The 26845-nt window shown below is 38.5% G+C and overlaps 2 long non-coding RNA genes across 2 annotated transcripts; both read left to right on the top strand.

Annotated features, from left to right (window-relative positions):
* The first annotated feature begins 4052 nt into the window (after positions 1-4052).
* On the top strand, positions 4053-4691 carry LOC119084527. Its single transcript, XR_005089081.1, has 2 exons — positions 4053-4459; positions 4528-4691. It is a non-coding gene; the product is annotated as an uncharacterized LOC119084527 (long non-coding RNA).
* A 20944-nt stretch (positions 4692-25635) lies between these two features.
* On the top strand, positions 25636-25975 carry LOC119084523. Its single transcript, XR_005089079.1, has 2 exons — positions 25636-25732; positions 25880-25975. It is a non-coding gene; the product is annotated as an uncharacterized LOC119084523 (long non-coding RNA).
* Positions 25976-26845: the final 870 nt, after the last annotated feature.

The raw sequence follows: 26845 nt of genomic DNA, 5'->3' as shown, positions 1-26845 counted from the left end.
TTTTCTCGGAAAATTTCCACTGGTCCTTCGGCAGCTCTGTGGTTATAGTGTTAACGTCGCCAATAATATCCCCGCTACCGGTGACAATCAGTGCAATACGTGCCATGAAAAAGTAAATTCTTTTTGCAGTGGGAATGGTGATATGACTGCCAGTAACGCGATCACAGATTTTCATGGTAAGTTCAAAAGTCTCGGGGTCGTTGCCGATGATGACATATTTTGTGGCAGACTTGTTGAGGTAGATGGTTTTTTCAGCCAGCATTCGTGATTCATGAGTCCACAATCCTGAGGGTTTGTTCTTTTTTGCCGGCTCCAATGCCGCTATATCCTCTGCTGCCGGACGTTTTAATCCAAAAGGAGCCATGTTTGACAAATCAACAATTGTTTGTGCCATGTTTGTAATAACTTGGTATTTTATGTTTTAAATTTTCACGATTTAGCGAAGTGACTGGTAAACTGATTTCACAGAATGATGATTTTCCTACAGAACAATGTCTCTTTATATCTGATTTTGAGCACCCCACCTAAATCTTTTCCGAAACGAGACGAACATTGCACCGAAACATATATTTTTTCCGTCGTAAGGATCATGGAGGGGGTAATTTAATTTCCATCACTTGAATAAAATATATTCGGTACGTCGAAACAGGTCCTATTGTGTTCGTGTGAAGAAAATACTAACAACACAAATAAAATAAAATAAACAAATTTTTCTTCGCTGTCCATCTTACCGTGCGCTAACAGGTAACAACATTTTTTTTCCATATCCTTTGTTGCGTATAGCATTCTTTGAGGATAGAGTTAACAAAAGGCGGCTGAATACTTTCATTTTTTTTTTATTAGCGTAAAGGTTGTGTGAGATGTATTTTTAGTTGATTTTACAACCTGTACAACAATGATTTGTTGTTCTTTTTTTTTAGTGGATTATAACTGGACGAGTGAAATTTAGCTGATAAAGGATTTTTGCTATTTTGCTATAATTGATTTTTAGACAAAATATTGAGATTGGGTCACTTGAATCTCTATTGTATACAATAGGTGTTTGAATTTATTCTATAATTTATTACAGATTTTATTTAGGGAATGATAAATTGGATTGATAAAGTGAAGATTTTGAAACTAAGAAATGTTTTTACTGTATTTGATACAATAGAATTTAATTTTTTGATTTTACTTTTCTATTGTATTAATCTATTTCACACTATTTTGAGACAGTGAATTCGATGTAACGACCAATTATATAGGAACATTATGATACAATGGATCGTGTAACTAAGTTTGATTTATAGAACCTTTTGAGAATTTTTTATCAGGCACTTTTGTCTGATGAGGAGATATATGTTTTAGTTGATTTTACAACCTGTATCACAATGATTTGTTGTTCTTTTTTTTTTTTAGTGGATGATAAATGGACGAGTGAAATTAAATTGATAAAGGATTTTTGCTATTTTCTAGGAATAATTGATTTTTTAGACATAATATTGCGATTGGGTCACTTGAATTTCTTTGTATATAATTTGCTATTCATAATGCCTTCTTATCGAGTGTGGGAAACATTTTTTTTTTAGATTCTGAGACAGTAAATTTGGTAAAAAGAGCAAGTATACCAGGTCAATCAGATTTATCTTTTTTTATAGAGCGTAGATGAATTTTTTTTGTCTCACGGTCCTGTGACATTGAATTAGGTTAAAAGAGCTAATATATCAAGTCATTGAGTTTCTATTGTTATATAGGGTCATTGTGTTTAGTGTGGGAGAAGACTTTCTCACGATATAGTGACATAATAACTGATAAAATACGCGAATATATTAGGTCATTATAGTTCTATTGTCTATTCATCAACTCTTTTTGACAGATTTATTGACCTCTATATTACCCTTTTTTGACAGGTCTATTGTACCCTCGTCAAAATTTGACAGGTATTGTTCTTTTTTTAGTTTGACGTACAGCAGTGAAAACAGCCTATATATTCTTCTAATGGAATTCAGCATCAACGTACAAGCGTGTAAACCAGGCGTCCCACTAAATTTTGCCTTGTCCGAAATTCGGACATTTCGGACAATTCATAAAAATTTCGGACATTTTCTGCAAAAATTTCGGACATTTTTTTTTCTAATTTTCACTAAGGTTACGCATTAGAAAAAGTCTGTAAGTCATTTAAGCCCATTCCACCAACAAATTCTAAGGCTTTATATGAGATGAGAGAGATGAGATTTTTTTTAAAAGTATACTTTGACATGACCTGTAGCTGTACTGATCATAAACCTGAATAGAGGGCTTGAAACCTTCACGAAAAGATAGTGTTAAAGATGTAGGTTAACTAATGCATCTCACCGGAAAGGTGAAAGGCTGAATACAGTCGCGGAAGAATAATATCTGACATGTTTCTGAGGTAAGGGTTTGTAATAGATCCCATATAAATTTCGTCTAACAAACGAAAATCTAGATTTGGTATTTTAGTATAAAAATTCAGAAAACAGAAATCCAGATCTTCATTGTCAAACGAAATTCTTGTGAATTCAATTACAAACCACAACTCCCGAATCAGAAACATGTCGTATTTCAACCTTACGAGACTGTATGTTTAAATAAAACCAGGTTGAATACGGGTCAGGCTTCTTTCCGTTCCTCAAATTTTGGACAAATGCTGAGAAATACATTTTCCTCGCATAGAATAATTTCCTCAAATATGTGGTTTTTAGTCAATACACTTCCTTCGTTGACCTACATCATTTGCATGTATTTCATCGAAGGATGGAAGAAATAATGATCACAAGCAAGGTTAAAATTTCGATTCTTTTTCCAGAATTTCCATGCGCCACAGGCGAATCTTGTAATTAGTTTCCATCAAACCTGTTGGAATTTTTGTCTACTTTTCCTACTATTACTTCAAAAATTCGATCATATTCTTGCTTCTATTCGAAATTTTTTAATGTCGACTATACTGAAAAAATGCTTAAAAAAGATATTGGAGTCAGCCAAGATGTGACGACGAAACTCTTAACGTGGCTGTCTTTTAGAGTTACAGCTATTTTCTAACATATCGAAGGAAGAATTGTAACATTATGCCCGAGTACCATAATCAGAAAAACAAGAATTTTTTTTTTTGAGGAAATGCTTCTTTGAATGAAAACCAGGTCTAGAAAATTAGCTGAATTAGCTGAGTTAGTTATCGTGTTCCATAGGAAAAGAAACAATGAGCATATCGGTTTTTCGAGAACTACTCCCAGACCATTGAGCTGATAACGCCCATTTAAAAACTAGACCTGAGGAATTCAGTTCTCCTTCGAACAAAACGTTTTTGAAAATCGATTTAGATTTACTCAAGTTAAAAAAATATTACACATTTAACGTTTCATATTTAACGTCATATTTCCACATAATTTTCAATTATAGTGATCGCGGTACCTATACACATTTTCCGGTATTTTATGCCATAAAGACCCATATGACTTACAGTCAACTGAATAAAAATTTAGAGACAAAGTATTGATAGACTGAAAGTTCAATTAAAAAGTCTGTGAAGCGCGCCGCAGGCAATTTTTTTGAAAATGAGACTTTTATAAGTTTATATATTTAATTCTGGTCAGGCCTTGAAGAATATTTCGGACATTTCGGACAATTTCGGACAAATGTGTAAAATTTCGGACATTTCGGACATTTCGGACAAGTGGGACGCCTGGTGTAAACTCCACAACAAAACGGCGTCGCAGAGAGGATGAATCGAACAATTTTTGAACGTGCTAAGCGTATGCTATTCGATGCTGGTTTGGACAAGTCGTATTGGGCAGAGGCGGTGTATTTAATAAATCGATCCATTTGTGCGGCACTGGTCAATGAAACGCCTGAGGAAATATGGACCGGACATAAATTTTTGGTTCCGAGGTCATGGTACACGTACCCAAACCGAAACGCAAGAAATGGGACGCCAAATCAGTTAAGCTAATATTTGTTGGTTATAATGGCGATAAAAAAGGCTACCGGTGCATCGTCCCACAAACGAAGAAGTTGACCGTCAGCCGTGATATCATTTTTCTGAAAAAGGTAATTGATGTTGGAAGTTACAATTGAATAACTCTATAAAGTGAATAAACGTTGTAGTCAGTCTGAATAAGAAGAATATAGTAAGCCTAGATAAGTTTGTAAAACATATAAATACGCCGTATTTGTTCTAAATAAAATTAGTCTATTCTGAGACGGCAAACTGGTCGTTTCATTGTAGATTCCGGAGTGGAATGAAACCGTAATTCCAACAGGTTATGGGCCCAGACACATTGAACTGTGGCAATTAATCTGCAGCGCCAGTTTGTACTGGAAGGGGTGTCAATAACACTCGCTGTATGATTAAATTGTGGTTGTTGTGTGTTCTGCGGAAAGTTTCGACGCTGGTTCGCGCTATGGCAGTGGTGGCGGTAACTCCAAGTATGGCGGTTGGTATGGCATCGTTTCGTCTGAGGAGGTAGTCACAAAGTGGTGGCGGTAAACTCCAAGTATGGCGGTTGGTATGGCATCGTTTCGTCTGAGGAGGTAGTCACATGGCAGATGGTCGCGTCGATGATGGTCGATGGTCAAGTCAATGGCAGACGACAAAATTGGTCGAGTCATGGCAGATGACAAATGGTCACGTCGATGACGGTCGGTAGGCGTAATACTGGGTGAGCAGTGCAATCTCACAAACGGTTCAGCATCAATCAAGATGGCAACAGTGGTCAAGATGACAACGGTGGTCAAGATGGCAACAGTGGTCAAGATGGCAACAGTGGTCAAGATGACAACGGTGATCAAGATGGCAACAGTGGTCAAGATGACACACGATGGTCAAGATGACACACGATGGTCAAGATGACGCACGATGGTCAAGATGACACACGATGGTCAAGATGACACACAATGGTCAAGATGACGCACGATGGTCAAGATGACACACGATGGGTGTGATGACTACGGATTTTAGTCATGGAAATAGCTAAATGCTATTCGTGGCAACTACGGATTAGTTGCAATCGGACATAAAGGACAGTCGCTGCATCACAATTGATCAATGTTCAAGTAAAGGGCAGACGACAAGGTCGATTGGGAAAGTTGAACGGCAGTATCGAAGGTAAACGACAAGGTCGATTGGCAAGGACGAATGGCAAGTTCGGAAGTACCGAAAGTCAATGGCAAGGACGAATGGCATGGTCGAATAATTTGTACGAGGTCAAATCGAATTTGCACGAATAATTTAATTGAGTGGGTCATGATTGAACGAATGGTCGAATGTACACAAGGTCGATGGTCGAATGGCTCAGTTGATTTATCGAATCAGGAGGTTTATTGAAATGGTCCGCAATACGATTTAAGTGGGAGTCGAAGTACACTTATAGAATTATCCAATTGAGTGGGAGTGTTGGAAGTTACAATTGAATAACTCTATAAAGTGAATAAACGTTGTAGTCAGTCTGAATAAGAAGAATATAGTAAGCCTAGATAAGTTTGTAAAACATATAAATACGCCGTATTTGTTCTAAATAAAATTAGTCTATTCTGAGACGGCAAACTGGTCGTTTCATTGTAGATTCCGGAGTGGAATGAAACCGTAATTCCAACAATTGAAAAGATGCCTCTGAATGAGAAGTTTATTCCAGTGAGGGCAATGCAGCCTGAAACTGAAGAGGATTCTGTCCTGAGCCGAGTAGTCGATTCCAACAGCGAGGATTCAGAAATTGGTGCAAACGACACGATAGCAACGGTCAACGATTCGATGAGCTCAAATAGCGATGCATCGACAGTGGGTAACGACACGATAGTAACCGTCAACGATTCAATGAGTCAATCAGATAGCGACGCATCGACGGTGGGTAATGACACTTTTTCGGAGGTCGACGACACGCTAAACGACCCGGATTATGTTCCCACTCACGAAGAATTACACGAAACTACGCGTTTAATGAGACAACAGCAATCGACCGAGTATGTGGCGTATATGGCAAATTCTCAATCAAACGAATCGGATCCTGTATCAGTTTTGGATGCTTTTTCACAAAATGACGCTAACGATTGGAAGTTAGCAATGCAGGAGGAGATAAATTCCTTGGATGAAAATCACACTTGGTCATTAACCGATTTACCGCCTGGAAGAAAAGCCGTTAAATCAAAATGGGTGTTTAAAATCAAGCGAGACCAGAATGGCAATGTCGTTCGACATAAAGCGAGATTGGTGGCCAAAGGATGTTCTCATCGATACGGCATCGACTACGAGGAAACTTATTCGCCAGTGGTTCGTCACACTTCACTACGTTTTTTGGTGGCGTTGGCAGTAAAAAATAATTTACAAATCGATCAAATGGATGCAGTGACTGCATTTATGCAAGGCGAGTTAACCAACGAAATTTACCTTGAACTAGAGATGTGCAGGCCGAAAACCCGACCCAGCCCGGCCCAAACTAATTTTTAAAACCCGAGCCCGACCCGACCCGAGAATTTTGTATTAGAACCCGGCCCGGCCCGACGCGGCCCGTATTTTTTTTACTGAGCGAAAAAACCTAAAATTGACGCGTCTAAGAAGTGGAAATCGTTCGGTTACCTATCGTTATAATAATGTAGTCTCACAAATCTATCGTACACTTGAAAGTGAGCTTACGCTCGGACTGTATTGCAATTTTTCTTTAATTTTTCACATTTTTCTTTAATTTTTCACATTTTTCTTAAAGACGAACAAAGTCGGGCCAGCCCGAATCTTTGTTTTTGAAACCCGAGCCCGCCCGAACCCGACTAATTTTTGAAACCCGGACCCAAGCCCGTTTGGGTCGGGCTGGGCCGGGTCGGGTTAGTGAATTTCGGGCGGCCCGCACATCTCTACTTTGAACAGCCAGAAGGATTTAACGACGGTTCAAATCGAGTGTGTAAATTGCATCGAGCAATCAACGGATTGAAGCAGTCAGGTAGGGTCTGGAACATCAAATTGGTCAAGGCATTAAAATCGTTTGGACTAAAACAATCAAAAATGGATCCCTGCGTGTTTTATACAACGAAATTGGACTTATTGTTGGGGAATTGGGTGGACGACATTTTTATACTTTACAAAAATGCATCCGTCTTGGCTCAGCTCAAAAAGTCATTGTGTTCGACATTCAAAATGAAAGATATGGGTAAAGCGAAAAGTTTGGTTGGCATGCAAATCAATTACACACAGGATGGCATGTCATTGGATCAAGCAATATTTATCACCGAAGTCCTTCATCGATTTGGACTGGAAAACTGTAAGGCTGTATCAACGCCGTGCGAACTTGGCCAAAATCTATCAGTAAAATCATCGAACAATGAAGAGGATGGACATATAACGGGAACCGTACCATATCAAGAGCTTGTTGGATGTCTGCTATATTTGGCCCAATGCACTAGGCCAGATATTGCATTCGCAGTGAATAACGTCAGCCGATTCAATGCTATGCATATAGCCGAACATTGGAAGGCAGTAAAGCGGATTGTACGATATCTCAAAGGTACAATCGATCAAAAATTGCATTACACGAGAAACGGAAATTCCAATTTGGTAGCATTCACCGATTCAGATTGGGCGTCCGATGTTGACAAACGGCGGTCGTGTAGTAAACATTTTTTTAAATTGGCGAATGGTGCGATTTCTTGGTCCAGTAAATTACAACCGACTGCAGAGGCAGAATATATGTCTATGTCATCATGCGTCCAGGAAGCAATGTGGCTCAAACAGTTTGGCACCGAATTGGATAAAAATTTTGAAAATCCATGCGAGATATTGTGTGACAGTCAAAGTGCTATCAATTTGGCAGAATGCGATGGGTATCGTCAACGATCAAAACATATCGATATACGTCACCACTACTTGAGAGAAAAGGTGGAAAATCGAACGGTAGCATTGGTGGCTCAATCATGAGTGTCATACAGGACATTAAGCGAATCATCTCTATGAGTGAAGAAGTTGGTCTTCATTTGAATCCAAGTAAATGCGAAGTGTTAAGAATCAAGCCACTTAACGATGGAGAAATAGAAATGTTAAATGAAGCAATACCAGGGATACTCGTACCGTCGTCAAATGAATTTTGTCTACTTGGAGCGCCTTTAACAATGGATGGAATCCCAGATGCGATTGAGAGAAAGTGCCGGTCAATAGGTCTGCTTAATCGAGGCTGTCTGTTTTGAACGCACATCAAGCGCTATTTGTATTGAAGAATTGTCTTGCAATTCCGAAAATGATGCATCTCCTGCGGTCAACGCCATGTTGGCTTTTTAAGCAAAATCTAATGGATTTTGATGCAATGGTGAAAAATTCTATTGAAGATATTACGAATGTGAAATTGAACGAGAATGCATGGATTCAATGTTCGCTGCCAATAAAAATAGGAGGATTGGGAATGCTAATGACAACTGACATCGCATCATCAGCATTTATTTCGTCAATGTACGCAACAGAAAGTTTGAGATTTCAAATTATGCAAACAAGAGATGAAATATTGACAGTTGCAATTGACGAATGGAAAGAAGAATCAAATGGCGATAAACAAGTTCAAAAGTCATGATCACCCCCAATAATGAAGAGAAAGCTTGCTAACCTTTTCGTTTCCTTCGAGAATGATGCTTGTCAAAAAGCCCGTCTACTCGCATCATCTCAAGAAGAATCCGGATATTGGTTAGGCGCTTTACCGTCGATATCATTGGGTTTATGTTTGGACAACGACTCATTAAGAATTGCAGTTGCCTTGAGACTCGGTGCGAAAATATGCAATACACACAATTGCAAATGCGGAAAGAAAGTGGACGAATTCGGTCATCATGGTTTAAGTTGTTTGAAATGCGTTGGTCGGTACGCCAGACATAAGAATTTGAATGAAACGTTTCGAAGAGGAGTAGTATCAGCTGGAGTTCCAGCGATTTTGGAACCACCAGGGACTGTACGTGAAGATGGAAAACGACCAGATGGATTAACATTAACACCGTGGTCACATGGCAAATGCTTACTGTGGGATGCAACCTGTGGTGACACACTTGCAAAATCATACGTAAAGCAGACTTCCAAAGATGTTGGTTGGGTTGCCAGAACAGCAGAACAGCAAGATAAGATATCTCATTATTCATCCTTACTTAGTCAATATCATTTTATTCCGCTAGGTTTTGAAACCTTAGGTCCATGGGGACCACATTGTAAGAAATTTGTTTCCGATTTGGGCAAAAGAATTTCAGAACTTACACATGAAAAAAGGGCCACATTATACCTCAAACAAAGGCTGAGCATTGACGTTCAACGAGGAAACGCGATATCAGTTCTCAATACATTGCCATCAACGAGTTCTCTGGAAGTAGTTTTTAATTTGATTTCAAAAAAAAAGACTAATTTTTTGTAATATTTTCTTTTGAAAAGATCGTTTTTTTACTGACTGCGCCAGCGCCTTAGTGAGCAGTCTTTTTTTTCGAATTTTATAATAAAAATCAAAAAAAAAAAATTTTAAAAAATTAATCATTTTTTCAATAATTAAATCAATTTGAAATTAAAATGAAATTCTTAGCAAGTGAGGGTGTTGAGTTCAACTAGACTACTTTACAGTCAGGTCAACTTGATTATATGTGTGGTTGTAAAAGATAAAATGGGATGTGGTGGGAGTGAGCGAAGTGAGAAAACCTGGAGAGGAATGCCTGAAATTACAATCAGGGCATACATTCTTCTATCGAGGAAGTGACAGTCAGATGCTGATGCACGGTGTCGGATTGTTCATACATAAACGATGGTCGGATCGCATAACTCACACGAAAAGCATATCCGATCTAGGCATGGGCGATAATGAAAATGATTATCTTTTTTTATCGAAAATTATCAAAAAAAATATCGATAATCGATAATTATTGATATTTTGATAATTATCAAGATATCGATAATTCGATATACCGATATTTCGGTCCGAAAATCCGATATTTATCGATATATTCCGATATATCGGTATATTATCATTAATTTTCAGATAAATATCAAAATATCGATATTTTGATAATTATCGAATTTCGATATTTTGATAATTATCGATAATTATTAAATTATCGATAACGATATGATTAATCAATTATCGATAATTTCTTTCGATTGATATTATCGATAATTTTGAACGCCTCCCATCCCTAATCCGATCGAGTGATATACGTAAGCCTGAAGATAAATAACAGATACAGTGTCAAATTAATTCAGGTTTACGCACCCACGTCCACCCATGATGACGAAGAAGTAGAAAGATTCTATGAAGATGTCGAGAAAGCTCTGAACGAAAACCCATCACATTACCAATATCTAATCGGTGATTTTAATGCGAAGCTGGGAAAACGAGAAGAAGACTCCGAAGTTTCTATTGGTAGTTTTAGCAACGACCAAAGAAATGAGCGTGGAAATATTTTACTCAACTTCCTACAGCAACACAATTTGTACGCAATGAATTCATTTTTTGCAGGAAAGCCTCAACGGAAATGGACTTGGGCTAGTGCAGATCGTGTAACGAAAAATGAGATCGATTACATCATAACTGGCTGTAAGTCAACCGTTAAGAACGTTACGGTCCTAAACAATTTTTCAACCGGTAGTGATCACCGAATGGTTCGTGCAAAAGTCACGTTAAAAACCAGATTTCAAAGATCACAACTAGTTCAAAAAAGTGAAAGGATTGACGTACAACGGCTTTACACACAAAATGAAGAATTTGCTACGAAAATGACTGCCGAATTAGATAACGTCAACAATCAATGTGAAACATTGGACGAATTGAATACCAAAATCGTCGATACAATAATGGGTTTCATGAAATCCAAATGCAAATCCGTCCAAGGGAAAGAATCAAAACTCAGCAGAGAAACATTAGACCTGATCGCAAGCAGAGCAGAGTTGGTAAAAAACGGAGGGCGAGATTCGGTGGAATACCGGAACTTGTCTAAAAGTATCAACAAAGCAAGGAGATCAGATGAAAGAAAATATAATGTCCAATTGGCTCAAAACATAATTGAAGCTAAGTGCAATATGAAAGTCCTACGGAGAAAAATGACAAACGCCGAAAAAGAAATCTTGAAATTACGAGACAAAACAGGAACGATCCAAACGGATCGAAATGCGATATTAAACATTGCAGAATTTTATGAGAATTTGTTTTCTTCAGCAAGACAGAGTCCAACGGAAGAAACCGAAGATAGACCAATAATAAGAAACGTGGGATCGGAGGATATGCCCGACATAACTGTTGATGAAGTCAAGGCCGCAGTAGCCGAGATGAAAAACAAAAAGTCTCCAGGAGAAGATTGTGTTCCAGTGGAAGCCATTAAACTGGGTGGAGACTCCTTATTAAAGGCAATCACGGCTTTGTTTAATCAATGTCTCCAATGGGAAGAAGTACCAGAAGCCTGGGAAAATGCGGTAATTACATTGCTGCATAAAAAAGGAGACATAACAAAGCTGGAAAATTACCGCCCCATAAGCCTATTGTCAACACTCTACAAGTTGTTTATGAAAATCATTACGAAGAGGAACACTAACAAGTTCGACTTCTACCAACCTGTTGAACAAGCTGCTTTCAGATCTGGTTTCAGCACAAACGACCATTTGCAGGTGATGAGAACGCATATTGAGAAGTGTCGTGAATACAACATCGACATAGTCTTGCTATTCATATTCATAGACTTCGAAAAAGCTTTCGATTCAGTGGAAACATGGTCGATATTGGACGCATTAGACGAATGTAGAGTAGACTCAAGGTACTCCAACACAATTCGATATGTGTACAAAAATGCTACTTCATGTATAAAACTTCATAAGAGCACGGAGAAATTCAGAATTGGCCGAGGTGTAAGGCAGGGTGACACTATTTCACCGAAATTATTCACGGCGATTCTGCAGAGTATTTTTAAGATATCTCCGAACTTAGTCCAAGTCCAAAACTTAGAACCCGCCTCCTGTAGAAGAAAGGACCCGCCTCTTTTCAATTTAAGTTCATAATGTTAACGTTAAAGGTGTGTCTAATTTAAGTGAAATAGCCGTGTCTTTAAAACAGGCAGTCCATTTTAATAAAATAAAATATTTCTTACCGATTCTGGACTGTCCATATTTTTTCGCGAGTCTTATTTCTGGACAGTCCAATTTTCTACTTACGAATCAATTCTGGACTGTCCAACTTTTTTCGCGAGTCTTATTTCTGACAGCCCAATTTTCTACTTACGAATCTTCTTTTTCAGCCTGTTTCTATCCACTGCTGGATGTTAGCCTCTCCAACTTCTTTCCATTTCGTACGATCCATTGCCATTTGCTGCCAGTTTGTACCTGCAATATTCTTAATTCCGTTTGTCCATCTCTCTGGTGGTCTACCTATAGCTCGTCTTTTATATGGTCGCCAGTTCATGATCTTTTTGGTCCAACGTTCGTCTGTCCTTCTTGCAATATGTCCCGCCCAGCTCCATTTCAGAGATGCTATTCTTTCCATGACATCAACGACCCTGGTTTGTTGTCGAATCCATTGATTCGTCATTCTGTCTCTGAGTGTTATTCCAAGCATACTCCGTTCCATAGCTCTTTGTGTCACTCTCAATTTATCTTCGGATGCTTTCGTTAAAGTTAACGTTTCCACTCCAGTGAGCACTGGAAGGACACAAGTGTCGAAAACTTTCCGTTTCAGACTATTATTCATTTTGCTTTTGAAAATTAGTCTGAGTTTTCCGAACGCTGCCCATGCAAGACCAATCCTACGTCTTATTTCTGCAGTTTGGTTGTCCAGACCTAACTTCAGTTTATGTCCTAGATACACATAGCTGTCGACTCGTTCAATGACAGTGTCACCAATTTTGATTTATCTATCGTCCCCGATGTTGGTCATGACTTTTGTTTTCGATAAGTTCATCTTGAGGCCAACTTTGCTTGCCTCTTCACTTAACTGTTGTAGCATAGGCTGAGCCTGACCTAGATTCGCTGCTATCGGTACAATGTCATCAGCGAAGCGGAGATTGCTCAGGTACTCTCCATTTATCTTTATTCCCATTTTTCTCCAGTTTAACTTCTTTTCTGCAGAATCGCCGTGAATAATTTCTGTGAAATGGTGTCACCCTGCCTTACACCTCGGCCAATTCTGAATTTCTCCGTGCTCCTATGAAGTTTTATACATGAAGTAGCATTTCTGTACACATTTCGAATTGTGTTGGAGTACCTTGAGTCTACTCTACATTCGTCTAATGCGTCCAATATCGACCATGTATCCACTGAATCGAAAGCTTTTTCGAAGTCTATGAATAGCAAGACTATGTCGATGTTGTATTCACGACACTTCTCAATAAGCGTTCTCATCACCTGCAAATGGTCGTTTGTGCTGAAACCAGATCTGAAAGCAGCTTGTTCAACAGGTTGGTAGAAGTCGAACTTGTTAGCGTTCCTCTTCGTAATGATTTTCATAAACAACTTGTAGAGTGTTGACAATAGGCTTATGGGCCGGTAATTTTCCATCTTTGTTATGTCTCCTTTTTTATGCAGCAATGTAATTACCGCATTTTCCCAGGCTTCTAGTACTTCTTCCCATTGGAGACATTGATTAAACAAAGCGGTGATTGCCTTTAATAAGGAGTCTCCACCCAGTTTAATGGCTTTTACTGGAACACCATCTTCTCCGGGAGACTTTTTGTTTTTCATCTCGGCTACTGCGGCCTTGACTTCATCAACAGTTATGTCGGGCATATCCTCCGATCCCACGTTTCTTATTATTGGTCTATCTTCGGTTTCTTCCGTTGGACTCTGTCTTGCTGAAGAAAACAAATTCTCATAAAATTCTGTTGCAATGTTTAATATCGCATTTCGATCCGTTTGGATCGTTCCTGTTTTGTGTCGTAATTTGAAGATTTCTTTTTTGGCGTTTAACAATGTTTACGCATGAGTAAAAGACGAAATTGTAGGAACTAACCAGCACCCATCTCAATGATTCTAAAAAATATTACCCAAAAGAACATGAAAGCCCCCTTACAATCATTAAGTTCTAGAGAAATGAAGTGGTTGAACCGGTGGATTTGGAAAAATCTTTTTGTTATCTGACCTCAGAAATAAAGTTCTTGAAACAGTTCTTTCGAATACCATCGAAATATGATGTTTCTTACCTGTTTACAGCTACAGCTCACTTTTCGATGGTTCGTATTTTACTCATGTCTAAACATCGTTCTAGTGCGAGACCATTCCACTTATAAGCATCTGACGCGACGTATAGACTTATGATCTTAATAACTTTTACTTTATAGGTAGGAACTTATAACTTATGACTTATACCCATCTGACTTATAACTTATAAGTTGGGTTTTATAAGTCGACTCATATCGTCCTGGCAGTCATTTAAAAAAAATATTTTAGACGATATTATCGTCCTGGGTTAAAAATTTACGAACGATAATATCGTTTTTCAGACGATATTATCGCCTAAAAAACGATATTGACCGTGTAGAAAATCGCCTCACCAATCAAATGGCCGACGAATTGAAAATTTTTAATTGCGAACACAAAATTCTTGAGATTCACTTGCTATAGTATCTTTCCGGTGTACTTTAGACTAAGAATTTTTAGTATTTTATTTTCTAAATCTCTTTTTAAAAAAATCCTAATTCTAAAATGTGAATAGAGCTTAGAAGAGCCTGCAGTTTATGAAAATTTCGGATACGTATTCTAATTTCAGGCTGAAATTTTCAGCTCAGTGATGCCTTTTACTTTTGATGATATCTTTCTACGAGAATCCTTTCTCAAAAATGTACGAGGCTGAAGACAGGCAGCAGTACCAGCAGAGATGTAGCTGACCTTTCGGACGAGAGTTTAGCCGTGAGAATAAAACCTACGTCCAACGGAAAAGAGGCTGACTTCTGCATTGAAGGGTGGCCGATATAAAAAGTCATCTAAGACGAAGGCAGCACAAAATGATTGAAATATTTGAAAACTTTATTCGTCCATAAAATAATCAAACGGACCAGCTGAGTGGATTTCTGGCTGGGTGGAGGGACATTTCTACACGGTCAATATCGTCAGGAACGATATTATCGTCCAAAAAACGAAAATATCTTTTTATGCATAAAGAGTGCTATAAAGAGTAGAGATACTAATGAGAATTTGGAAATAAAATTTTTGTTTTATGCGCCCAACGAGATTTGAACCGTGGACCTCTTGCTTATGAATCAAGCGTTCTACGTACCAAACCACTGGACTGAACAAAAATTTTGTTTCGTATTTTATAATATCGTCTGAAAGAACGATATTATCGTTCTAAAATGTTTCATCCAGGACGACGATATCGTCTAAAATGAATAATTGTCTGGACGATGTTTTCGTTTTCTTCACGATAATTTCGTACTAAAGATAATATCGTCCTGGGCGATATTACCGGCCAACTAAACGATAGTATCGTCCCACTAAACGATAATATCGTCCAGGGCGATATTATCGTCCAACTATACGATAATATCGTCTGAGTTATTTTCCATTTAAGAATTGTATGGAAATTTAAAATTTCCATTCAAATCAAAGTAACTTTTCTCTTAAGAATTCTTCGGAAAAATAAACCTTTCATCCGAATCAGAGTATTTTTCCTTTTACGAATTGTTTGGACAATAATATCGATTTGGATGATAATATCGTCCAGAACGATAATATCGTCCTGGGTGAAAAATTTACGAACGATAATATCGTTTTTTGAACAATATTATCGTCTAAAAAAACGATATAATCGTCCCTGTCGATATTGACCTTGTAGAAAAATCGCCTCACCTGTAAAAACCGCTAAAATTTTCTTTGTAATGCTAAAATAAATTTTGTTTCAGATGTCTGTTTAGTTTATTGAGATTGCGTCGCTCTTAAGTAAGTGCCGGGGGCTTCCTTTTTGTACATAATTGTAAGCGAAGAACGTCTACCGTACTATTTTATATTGTACCAAAGTGAAAGAGTCCTCTAGTCATTCCACACTCGCATCTTTTACTTTTGCGTTAACAATAAGACTATGAAACTGAATAATAGAAGTTTGCGTGCAGAGCGGAGCCAGTGCCGTAATTGACACGAGTCCCTGTCTATTTATGATTTATTGTTGATTAAAAATCTGGCCGCAAATTTACAAGAAAATAGAGAACAGAAAAAGTACTTTTCCAAAGAATTTGTACTCAAGCAAAGATTTTTATATCAGTTATTCCCGTTACTCGTTAGAGGAACGGGTCAGAAAAAAAAAATTCCGTGTACATCCGGTTCGAATGGGTTTGAAAAGAAAATTTTGTCCGTGTGCATCCGGTTCGAATGGGTCTGAAAAGAAAATTTTGTCCGTGTACACCAAGTTTGAATGGATCTGAAAAGAAAATTTTGTCCGTGTACACCCGGTTCGAATGGATCTGAAAAGAAAATTTTGTCCGTGTACACCCGGTTCGAATGGGTCTGAAAAGAAAATTTTGTCCGTGTACACCAAGTTCGAATTGATCTGAAAAGAAAATTTTGTCCGTGTACACCAAGTTCGAATGGATCTGAAAAGAAAATTTTGTCCGTGTACACCAAGTTCGAATGGATCTGAAAAGAAAATTTTGTCCGTGTACACCAAGTTCGAATGGATTTGAAAAGAAAATTTTGTCCGTGTACACCCGGTTCGAATGGATCTGAAAAGATAATTTTGTCCGTGTACACCAAGTTCGAATGGATTTGAATAGAAAATTTTATCCGTGTACACCAAGTTCGAATGGATCTGAAAAGGAAATTTTGTCCGTGTACACCAAGTTCGAATGGATCTGAAAAGAAAATTTTGTCCGTGTACACCAAGTTCGAATGGATCTGAAAAGATAATTTTGTCCGTGTACACCAAGTTCGAATGGATTTGAATAGAAAATTTTATCCGTGTACACTAACAATTTTAATCCTAAGTGAACAAGAGCAGAGCCGTAGCCAGACCCAAAACCCCAGGAAATGTTTACTTGTATTTTTTTTTGATAATACAAATATGCGCATTCTTACAACATACCTCACTTCTTACATAGGTACTTACTGCAAGAATCACACCAAAATTTCTAAACAAGATTTTCTACGTGATAGAAGCGAGCGAATCGAGGCGAATGTTTTTTCGGATAATATCTATGGTTGAAGTAAAAATGGATTTCCGTTTATAATATGGATATTTGTCACATCCAGAGCCGGATTATCATTTCCAGCGCCCTGGGCCTTAAGATTACAGCGCCGCTCAAAAATGTGAAAAACGAAATTTATCAATTTTTTTTAGAAACAAAATGAAATTAAATTTTAAGAAAAGTTGTCTAAATTATGTTTGCTTGTTTTTTTTTTTTTAATTTTAACCGACCAATAATTCCTACTTGGATTTCTTGTGATAGAAATGAAAGTAGAGTTACGAGCGGAGCGAGCGAATTTTTTCTTGGTTCACCTCTTCTTCTCTTCTTCTTCTTCTTTTTCAGCCTGTTTCTATCCACTGCTGGATGTAGGCCTCTCCAACTTCTTTCCATTTCGTACGATCCATTGCCATTTGCTGCCAGTTTGTACCTGCAATATTCTTAATTCCGTTTGTCCATCTCTCTGGTGGTCTACCTATAGCTCGTCTTTTATATGGTCGCCAGTTCATGATCTTTTTGGTCCAACGTTCGTCTGTCCTTCTTGCAATATGTCCCGCCCAGCTCCATTTCAGAGATGCTATTCTTTCCATGACATCAACGACCCTGGTTTGTTGTCGAATCCATTGATTCGTCATTCTGTCTCTGAGTGTTATGCCAAGCATACTCCGTTCCATGGCTCTTTGTGTCAGTCTCAATTTATCTTCGGATGCTTTCGTTAAAGTCAACGTTTCCGCTCCATAAGTGAGCACTGGAGGGACACAAAAGTGTCGAAAACTTTTCGTTTCAGACTATTATTCATTTTGCTTTTGAAAATTAGTATGAGTTTTCCGAACGCTGCCCATGCAATCCTACGTCTTATTTCTGCAGTCTGGTTGTCCAGACCTAACTTCAGTTTATGTCCTAGATATACATAGCTGTCGACTCGTTCAATGACAGTGTCACCAATTTTGATTTCTCTATCGTCCCCGATGTTGGTCATGACTTTTGTTTTCGATAAGTTCATCTTGAGGCCAACTTTGCTCGCCTCTTCACTTAACTGTTGTAGCATAAGCTGAGCCTGACCTAGATTCGCTGCTATCGGTACAATGTCATCAGCGAAGCGGAGATTGCTCAGGTACTCTCCATTTATCTTTATTCCCATTTCACTCCAGTTTAACTTCCTAAAAATACTCTGCAGAATCGCCGTGAATAATTTCGGTGAAATGGTGTCACCCTGCCTTACACCTCGGCCAATTCTGAATTTCTCCGTGCTCTTATGAAGTTTTATACATGAAGTAGCATTTTTGTACACATTTCGAATTGTGTTGGAGTACCTTGAGTCTACTCTACATTCGTCTAATGCGTCCAATATCGACCATGTTTCCACTGAATCGAAAGCTTTTTCGAAGTCTATGAATAGCAAGACTATGTCGATGTTGTATTCACTACACTTCTCAATAAGCGTTCTCATCACCTGCAAATGGTCGTTTGTGTTGAAACCAGATCTGAAAGCAGCTTGTTCAACAGGTTGGTAGAAGTCGAACTTGTTAGTGTTCCTCTTCGTAATGATTTTCATAAACAACTTGTAGAGTGTTGACAATAGGCTTATGGGTCGGTAATTTTCCAGCTTTGTTATGTCTCCTTTTTTATGCAGCAATGTAATTACCGCATTTTCCCAGGCTTCTGGTACTTCTTCCCATTGGAGACATTGATTAAACAAAGCCGTGATTGCCTTTAATAATGAGTCTCCACCTAGTTTAATGGCTTCCACTGGAACACCATCTTCTCCGGGAGACTTTTTGTTTTTCATCTCGGCTACTGCAGCTTTGACTTCATCAACAGTTACGTCGGGCATATCCTCCGATCCCACGTTTCTTATTATTGGTCTATCTTCGGTTTCTTCCGTTGGGCTCTGTCTTGCTGAAGAAAACAAATTCTCATAAAATTCTGTTGCAATGTTTAATATCGCATTTCGATCCGTTTGGATCGTTCCTGTTTTGTCTCGTAATTTGAAGATTTCTTTTTTGGCGTTTGTCATTTTTCTCCGTAGGACTTTCATATTGCAGTTAGCTTCAATTATGTTTTGAGCCAATTGGACAATATATTTTCTTTCATCTGATCTCCTTGCTTTGTTGATACTTTTAGACAGGTTCCGGTATTCTACCGAATCTCGTCCTCCGTTTTTTACCAACTCTGCTCTGCTTGCGATCAGGTCTAATGTTTCTCTGCTGAGTTTTGATTCTTTTCCTTGGACGGATTTGCATTTGGATTTCATGAAACCCATTATTGTATCGACGATTTTGGTATTCAATTCGTCCAATGTTTCACATTGATTGTAGACGTTATCTAATTCGACAGTCATTTTCGTAGCAAATTCTTCATTTTGTGTGTAAAGCCGTTGTACGTCAATCCTTTCACTTTTCTGAACTATTTGTGATCTTTGAAATCTGGTATTTAACGTGACTCTTGCACGAACCATTCGGTGATCACTACCGGTTGAAAAATTGTTTAGGACCGTAACGTTCTTAACGGTTGACTTACAGCCAGCTATGATGTAATCGATCTCATTTTTCGTTACACCATCTGCACTAGCCCAAGTCCATTTCCGTTGAGGCTTTCCTGCAAAAAATGAATTCATTGCGTACAAATTGTGTTGCTGTAAGAAGTTGAGTAAAGTATTTCCACGCTCATTTCTTTGGTCGTTGCTAAAACTACCAACAGAAACTTCGGAGTCTTCTTCTCGTTTTCCCAGCTTCGCATTGAAATCACCGATTAGATATTGGTAATGTGAAGGGTTTTCGTCCAGAGCTTTCTCGACATCTTCATAGAATCTTTCTACCTCTTCGTCATCATGGGTGGACGTGGGTGCGTAAACCTGAATTAATTTGACACTGTATCTGTTATTTATCACTCGATCGGATATGCTTTTCGTGTGAATTATGCGATCCGACCACCGCTTGTTTATGAACAATCCGACACCGTGCATCAGCATCTGACTGTCACTTCCTCGGTAGAAGAATGTATGCCCTGATTGTAATTTCAGGCATTCCTCTCCAGGTTATCTCTCTTCGCTCACTCCCACAACATCCCATTTTATCTTTTCTAGCTCTTCTTCCATTTCTTGCATTTTTTGTCTTGACGACAATGTTCTGGCATTATATGTGGCAATGTATAATTCGTTATGGCTTCGTTTGAAGGTTTTTAGCATTAAAACACCACGCTTGCTACTGCGGGTTGGTGAGTATGAAAGCTTTACCAGCTCGACTTAGTGAAAAATGATGTCAACATATTACCCGATTTTCCGGTTATCAAACGTTTTTCTTTGTAATTTGTCTCCCGCGAGGTTTATCGCTTGCAATTTAATACCCGAATTCTTTTGAAAACAGTCCTACCAAACGTGCCCATAGAAGGCAAAACTATTTTTATTAAAAATCCTCAATCCTCAACAGCGGAAGCTGATCGAAAACAGGAAACATGCACTTTTCTTATAGAGGTATCTCCAGATACATGTCATTGGAAAGGTAATTGTGAACAGAAAGTTACTTAAAACAGTTTTTTTGTTGATGTTCGCTGATATCGCAAACGTAAGTCAGCAGCTGTTACTGGCACAGTTTTTTGATATTTTTTGATAAAATTTTGACAATGCCAGGAAATATTCGAGTAGATTAACTGAGTCTCCGATTTATACTTCAAACTTTGAAGTTCAAAGGGACATTCATCATGTCACAACCCATGCATGTTTGGTGTCATTGGAAAGCTAAGTAGCAACAGCCTTTGATGTTTTTATTATTTTTTGTATGCATAGTAACCATCAGATGTTCACTGGTGTAGTCAAATTTTAAGCATTTTTCCAGCCGTTCATATCTCAGTTCAAATAAAGTTTAAACGAAATAAGACCTCATTTGCCCCGAAAGTGCGTGCAATTACCTTTGTAATGCCACTTCACACGACCTTGTACGTGTCATGTATATGGAGATACCTCCACAAGAAAAAGGAATGTTTTCAGTATTCGATCAGTTATACCACTGGATAAGAGTTGAGTACTTTAAAAAAATATAGTTGTGGCTTCTATGTATTATTACCTATCTAGGCACATATAAATGCGTCCGATTTCAATAGGACCGTTTTTAAACGAATTCCATTTATACGGAAAAAAAATGACGTTAATCGATAATAACTGAGCAAGAACACTGTATCAAAACCGAGATCTAAACCTCACTTTGATTGGTGTACATTTTGCTTGTGTACTTTAGTTTTACTTTCTCAGCGCCCCTAATTTTCCCAGCGCCCGGGCCCGACCCGCTTGGCCCGCCTTATAATCCGGCTCTGGTCACATCATTTTTCCTATCTTTCGATTTCAAGTTAAGCTTCCACCACATTGCCGCCTTTAGCTTTTGGCACCATTGATTCGGTCATAAATATGGCATTAGGTCGTAAACGATCTTTTTAACGTTGCAGTTTGACAAAGGACTATTCGCACATACGTACCTCTCGACGAAACAAGCTACGAGAAAGGTTCGCCCTCTAACATCAACGGCTCAGGTGAAAACAGAAAAAACAGGTCAGAAAAAGAATGATGTGTCATTTAACTCACCAAAACCATCAACCTGAGGCACACGTTCACATTCAATGTACATAAATTTCGGCCAATCTGAACTTTAGAGCCTATACCTATACCTATACCTTGGCTAGCCCCATGATTTACAGTCAAGGAAAATAAAAATGTTCTTATCATGTGCAGTAATTAAAAAAGAGATATTGAAGTTTAATATAGGATCTGATTGATTATATGTATGAAGTGATTTAGGCATCCCATAAATGGACAAGTTTAACTGAGTCATATAGAGCTATTTTAAGCAATATAATACATCTTCTTCTTCTTCTTCTTTTTCAGCCTGTTTCTATCCACTGCTGGATGTAGGCCTCTCCAACTTCTTTCCATTTCGTACGATCCATTGCCATTTGCTGCCAGTTTGTACCTGCAATATTCTTAATTCCGTTTGTCCATCTCTCTGGTGGTCTACCTATAGCTCGTCTTTTATATGGTCGCCAGTTCATGATCTTTTTGGTCCAACGTTCGTCTGTCCTTCTTGCAATATGTCCCGCCCAGCTCCATTTCAGAGATGCTATTCTTTCCATGACATCAACGACCCTGGTTTGTTGTCGAATCCATTGATTCGTCATTCTGTCTCTGAGTGTTATTCCGAGCATACTCCGTTCCATGGCTCTTTGTGTCACTCTCAATTTATCTTCGGATGCTTTTGTTAAAGTTAACGTTTCCGCTCCATAAGTGAGCACTGGAAGGACACAAGTGTCGAAAACTTTGCGTTTCAGACTATTATTCATTTTGCTTTTGAAAATTAGTCTGAGTTTTCCGAACGCTGCCCATGCAAGACCAATCCTACGTCTTATTTCTGCAGTTTGGTTGTCCAGACCTAACTTCAGTTTATGTCCTAGATATACATAGCTGTCGACTCGTTCAATGACAGTGTCACCAATTTTGATTTCTCTATCGTCCCCGATGTTGGTCATGACTTTTGTTTTCGATAAGTTCATCTTGAGGCCAACTTTGCTCGCCTCTTCACTTAACTGTTGTAGCATAAGCTGAGCCTGACCTAGATTCGCTGCTATCGGTACAATGTCATCAGCGAAGCGGAGATTGCTCAGGTACTCTCCATTTATCTTTATTCCCATTTTACTCCAGTTTAACTTCCTAAAAATACTCTGCAGAATCGCCGTGAATAATTTCGGTGAAATGGTGTCACCCTGCCTTACACCTCGGCCAATTCTGAATTTCTCCGTGCTCTTATGAAGTTTTATACATGAAGTAGCATTTTTGTACACATATCGAATTGTGTTGGAGTACCTTGAGTCTACTCTACATTCGTCTAATGCGTCCAATATCGACCATGTTTCCACTGAATCGAAAGCTTTTTCGAAGTCTATGAATAGCAAGACTATGTCGATGTTGTATTCACGACACTTCTCAATAAGCGTTCTCATCACCTGCAAATGGTCGTTTGTGCTGAAACCAGATCTGAAAGCAGCTTGTTCAACAGGTTGGTAGAAGTCGAACTTGTTAGTGTTCCTCTTCGTAATGATTTTCATAAACAACTTGTAGAGTGTTGACAATAGGCTTATGGGTCGGTAATTTTCCAGCTTTGTTATGTCTCCTTTTTTATGCAGCAATGTAATTACCGCATTTTCCCAGGCTTCTGGTACTTCTTCCCATTGGAGACATCGATTAAACAAAGCCGTGATTGCCTTTAATAATGAGTCTCCACCTAGTTTAATGGCTTCCACTGGAACACCATCTTCTCCGGGAGACTTTTTGTTTTTCATCTCGGCTACTGCAGCTTTGACTTCATCAACAGTTATGTCGGGCATATCCTCCGATCCCACGTTTCATATTATTGGTCTATCTTCGGTTTCTTCCGTTGGGCTCTGTCTTGCTGAAGAAAACAAATTCTCATAAAATTCTGTTGCAATGTTTAATATCGCATTTCGATCCGTTTGGATCGTTCCTGTTTTGTCTCGTAATTTGAAGATTTCGTTTTTGGCGTTTGTCATTTTTCTCCGTAGGACTTTCATATTGCAGTTAGCTTCAATTATGTTTTGAGCCAATTGGACATTATATTTTCTTTCATCTGATCTCCTTGCTCTGTTGATACTTTTAGACAGGTTCCGGTATTCCACCGAATCTCGTCCTCCGTTTTTTACCAACTCTGCTCTGCTTGCGATCAGGTCTAATGTTTCTCTGCTGAGTTTTGATTCTTTCCCTTGGACGGATTTGCATTTGGATTTCATGAAACCCATTATTGTATCGACGATTTTGGTATTCAATTCGTCCAATGTTTCACATTGATTGTTGACGTTATCTAATTCGGCAGTCATTTTCGTAGCAAATTCTTCATTTTGTGTGTAAAGCCGTTGTACGTCAATCCTTTCACTTTTCTGAACTAGTTGTGATCTTTGAAATCTGGTATTTAACGTGACTCTTGCACGAACCATTCGGTGATCACTACCGGTTGAAAAATTGTTTAGGACCGTAACGTTCTTAACGGTTGACTTACAGCCAGTTATGATGTAATCGATCTCATTTTTCGTTACACCATCTGCACTAGCCCAAGTCCATTTCCGTTGAGGCTTTCCTGCAAAAAATGAATTCATTGCATACAAATTGTGTTGCTGTAAGAAGTTGAGTAAAGTATTTCCACGCTCATTTCTTTGGTCGTTGCTAAAACTACCAACAGAAACTTCGGAGTCTTCTTCTCGTTTTCCCAGCTTCGCATTGAAATCACCGATTAGATATTGGTAATGTGAAGGGTTTTCGTCCAGAGCTTTCTCGACATCTTCATAGAATCTTTCTACTTCTTCGTCATCATGAGTGGACGTGGGTGCGTAAACCTGAATTAATTTGACACTGTATCTGTTATTTATCTTCAGGCTTACGTATATCACTCGATCGGATATGCTTTTCGTGTGAATTATGCGATCCGACCACCGCTTGTTTATGAACAATCCGACACCGTGCATCAGCATCTGACTGTCACTTCCTCGGTAGAAGAATGTATGCCCTGATTGTAATTTCAGGCATTCCTCTCCAGGTTTTCTCACTTCGCTCACTCCCACAACATCCCATTTTATCTTTTCTAGCTCTTCTTCCATTTCTTGCATTTTTTGTCTTGACGACAATGTTCTGGCATTATATGTGGCAATGTATAATTCGTTATGGCTTCGTTTGAAGGTTTTTAGCATTAAAACACCACGCTTGCTACTGCGGGTTGGTGAGTATGAAAGCTTTACTTTGCTCGCCCCCGGTAATCCTCGAGCTCTGACCCGCACATTTCTGCACGTTCCGGGACCACCGTGCCTATCAAAGTGCACAGTGCCCGACGGGGTAGTGTTACTCTTTTTGAACATTCTTTTCCATAAAGCTTTGCCCATTCTTTTGAACCTATCTGAGCAAAAGGTTATTCGTCCTTTAAAAGCTTAACCTAGTAGCTAATAAGAATTCTGGGATCGTTCTATCCTTTGGCTTCCTGATCGTGTTGTTCCACCTCAACGTTGGTCCCTTAACCCCAATTCTTTCGGCTTCCAGCTCACGATTCATTCAACCTTAAGATTGATCTATCTAATCCTATCTTATTTACTGCTACGTCCTCGTTAAACTTCATTCCCTCCACTCTTTTTCAAACTGGCTTGGGACAGTCTTTGGCGGTGTTATATAATACATATTTATCTGTAAAATGTTTACTTATAACACAATGCAGCGGTTAAAAAAATGTTTGTATAGACATTTTCTAACATGATAACAAAAAAAAAAGAAATGGGCAGCAGAGACGAAAATAAAGTGAGTCGAAGATGATAAGTTTGATATTCCAGGCTTTTAGAAAGGTTTAGTACGGCTCGGCGTCAGCTTATGGTGTTTAAATTATTTCGCAAGTAGAGTTACGGGTATGCCACGAAGTGGCCTTGCTTGTTTGTGATGTTACGGAAGTTTAACAACGGAAAATAAAATGAAATTGATTAAAAATATATTGAAAAAATTGTCAGTCAAGGGACCTGACCCACCCAAAAGGTGGGGCCTAGCTCAATAAAAATGGTAAACAAACGTACGATCTGTTGTTGCGGGGCTTCATTATGGACAAGAGTTAATGCTTGGTTTCAAATTGTAAGTTAAATGGAGCTTCTTAACACCACATACCATTTAAACATTCATTTATTTGCTTTAAAGTAACATTAGCCAGACTTCATAGCTTATTTTTTTCGTTTTTATAGTCGGACCATTATTCATCAAGTAATTTCTTCATTTCTGTAGGTAGGAAAGTCATTGCTGCTACTTTTAGTTATAATTGCAATAGCAGGTGTTGCTAATTTAGATCCCAGCCCGGATAATATTGAAAACAGTGAGGTGTTTTCTTCGTATAATGTCAATTCACAATTAACATTATCTTCAAGATCAGACCAAATGACATAGTCAAAGCCCTTGTGTCAGAAAAAATTGTTGTTCCACAACTTTTCATTACCAATAGATTGTGTATTTCAGCACTATTTCACAGCACTCTTGGAGCGCATACAATAATTCTATTTCATTCACTGACGTTTTAATTCGAAAAGTGTTGACGAGATTTTCCGTTCTACGCTTGAGGCGATTACGAATGTTAGGCTGTCAGATTTTGCTTGGGATCAAGCTTCTCTTCCTTTAGTTTTTGGTGGTTTGGGGATTCGGAAGGTTGAAGACTTGGCAGTGCCCTGCCTATCTGTCATCTGTGTATTCATCATCTGATTTGTCGAATGAAATTTTGAGTAGATTGCGAATAATTGATGATGCCATTTCGAGCATAGTAGATACCATTCCTAACGATTATATTCCAGATAATGATGAAATGAGAAAGGTGCAACGAAACTGGGACCTACCGGTGATTAGGAGCAGTTTTAGCGAGATATTAGATTCTAATGAACCTGTTACTCGTGCTAGACTACTTGCGTCATCTACCAAAGAATCTTCAAAGTGGCTGCAGGTTGTCCCATCGAGTCAACTAGGTTTACTATTAGATAACAATGCAGCGAGAATTGCTGTTGGTCTTCGTTTAGGATCCCAGTTGTGTGAAGAGTACAAGTGTAATTGTGGTAATGTGGTTAAGAAGGACGGTTTGCATGGTTTATCGTGCAAATTAAAGATAGGGATTATTGCTAAACAAGATTCTGTCAATAATGTTTTTGGTCATGCATTTTCCTCTGCAGGATTTCCCAATATTTAGCAACCACCTGGTATTTCTAGAGA

Source organism: Bradysia coprophila, unplaced genomic scaffold (assembly GCF_014529535.1).
Source record: "Bradysia coprophila strain Holo2 unplaced genomic scaffold, BU_Bcop_v1 contig_75, whole genome shotgun sequence".
In the NCBI taxonomy this organism is placed as follows: Eukaryota; Metazoa; Arthropoda; class Insecta; order Diptera; family Sciaridae; genus Bradysia; species Bradysia coprophila.
This window is presented reverse-complemented; position numbering and strand designations above follow the sequence as displayed.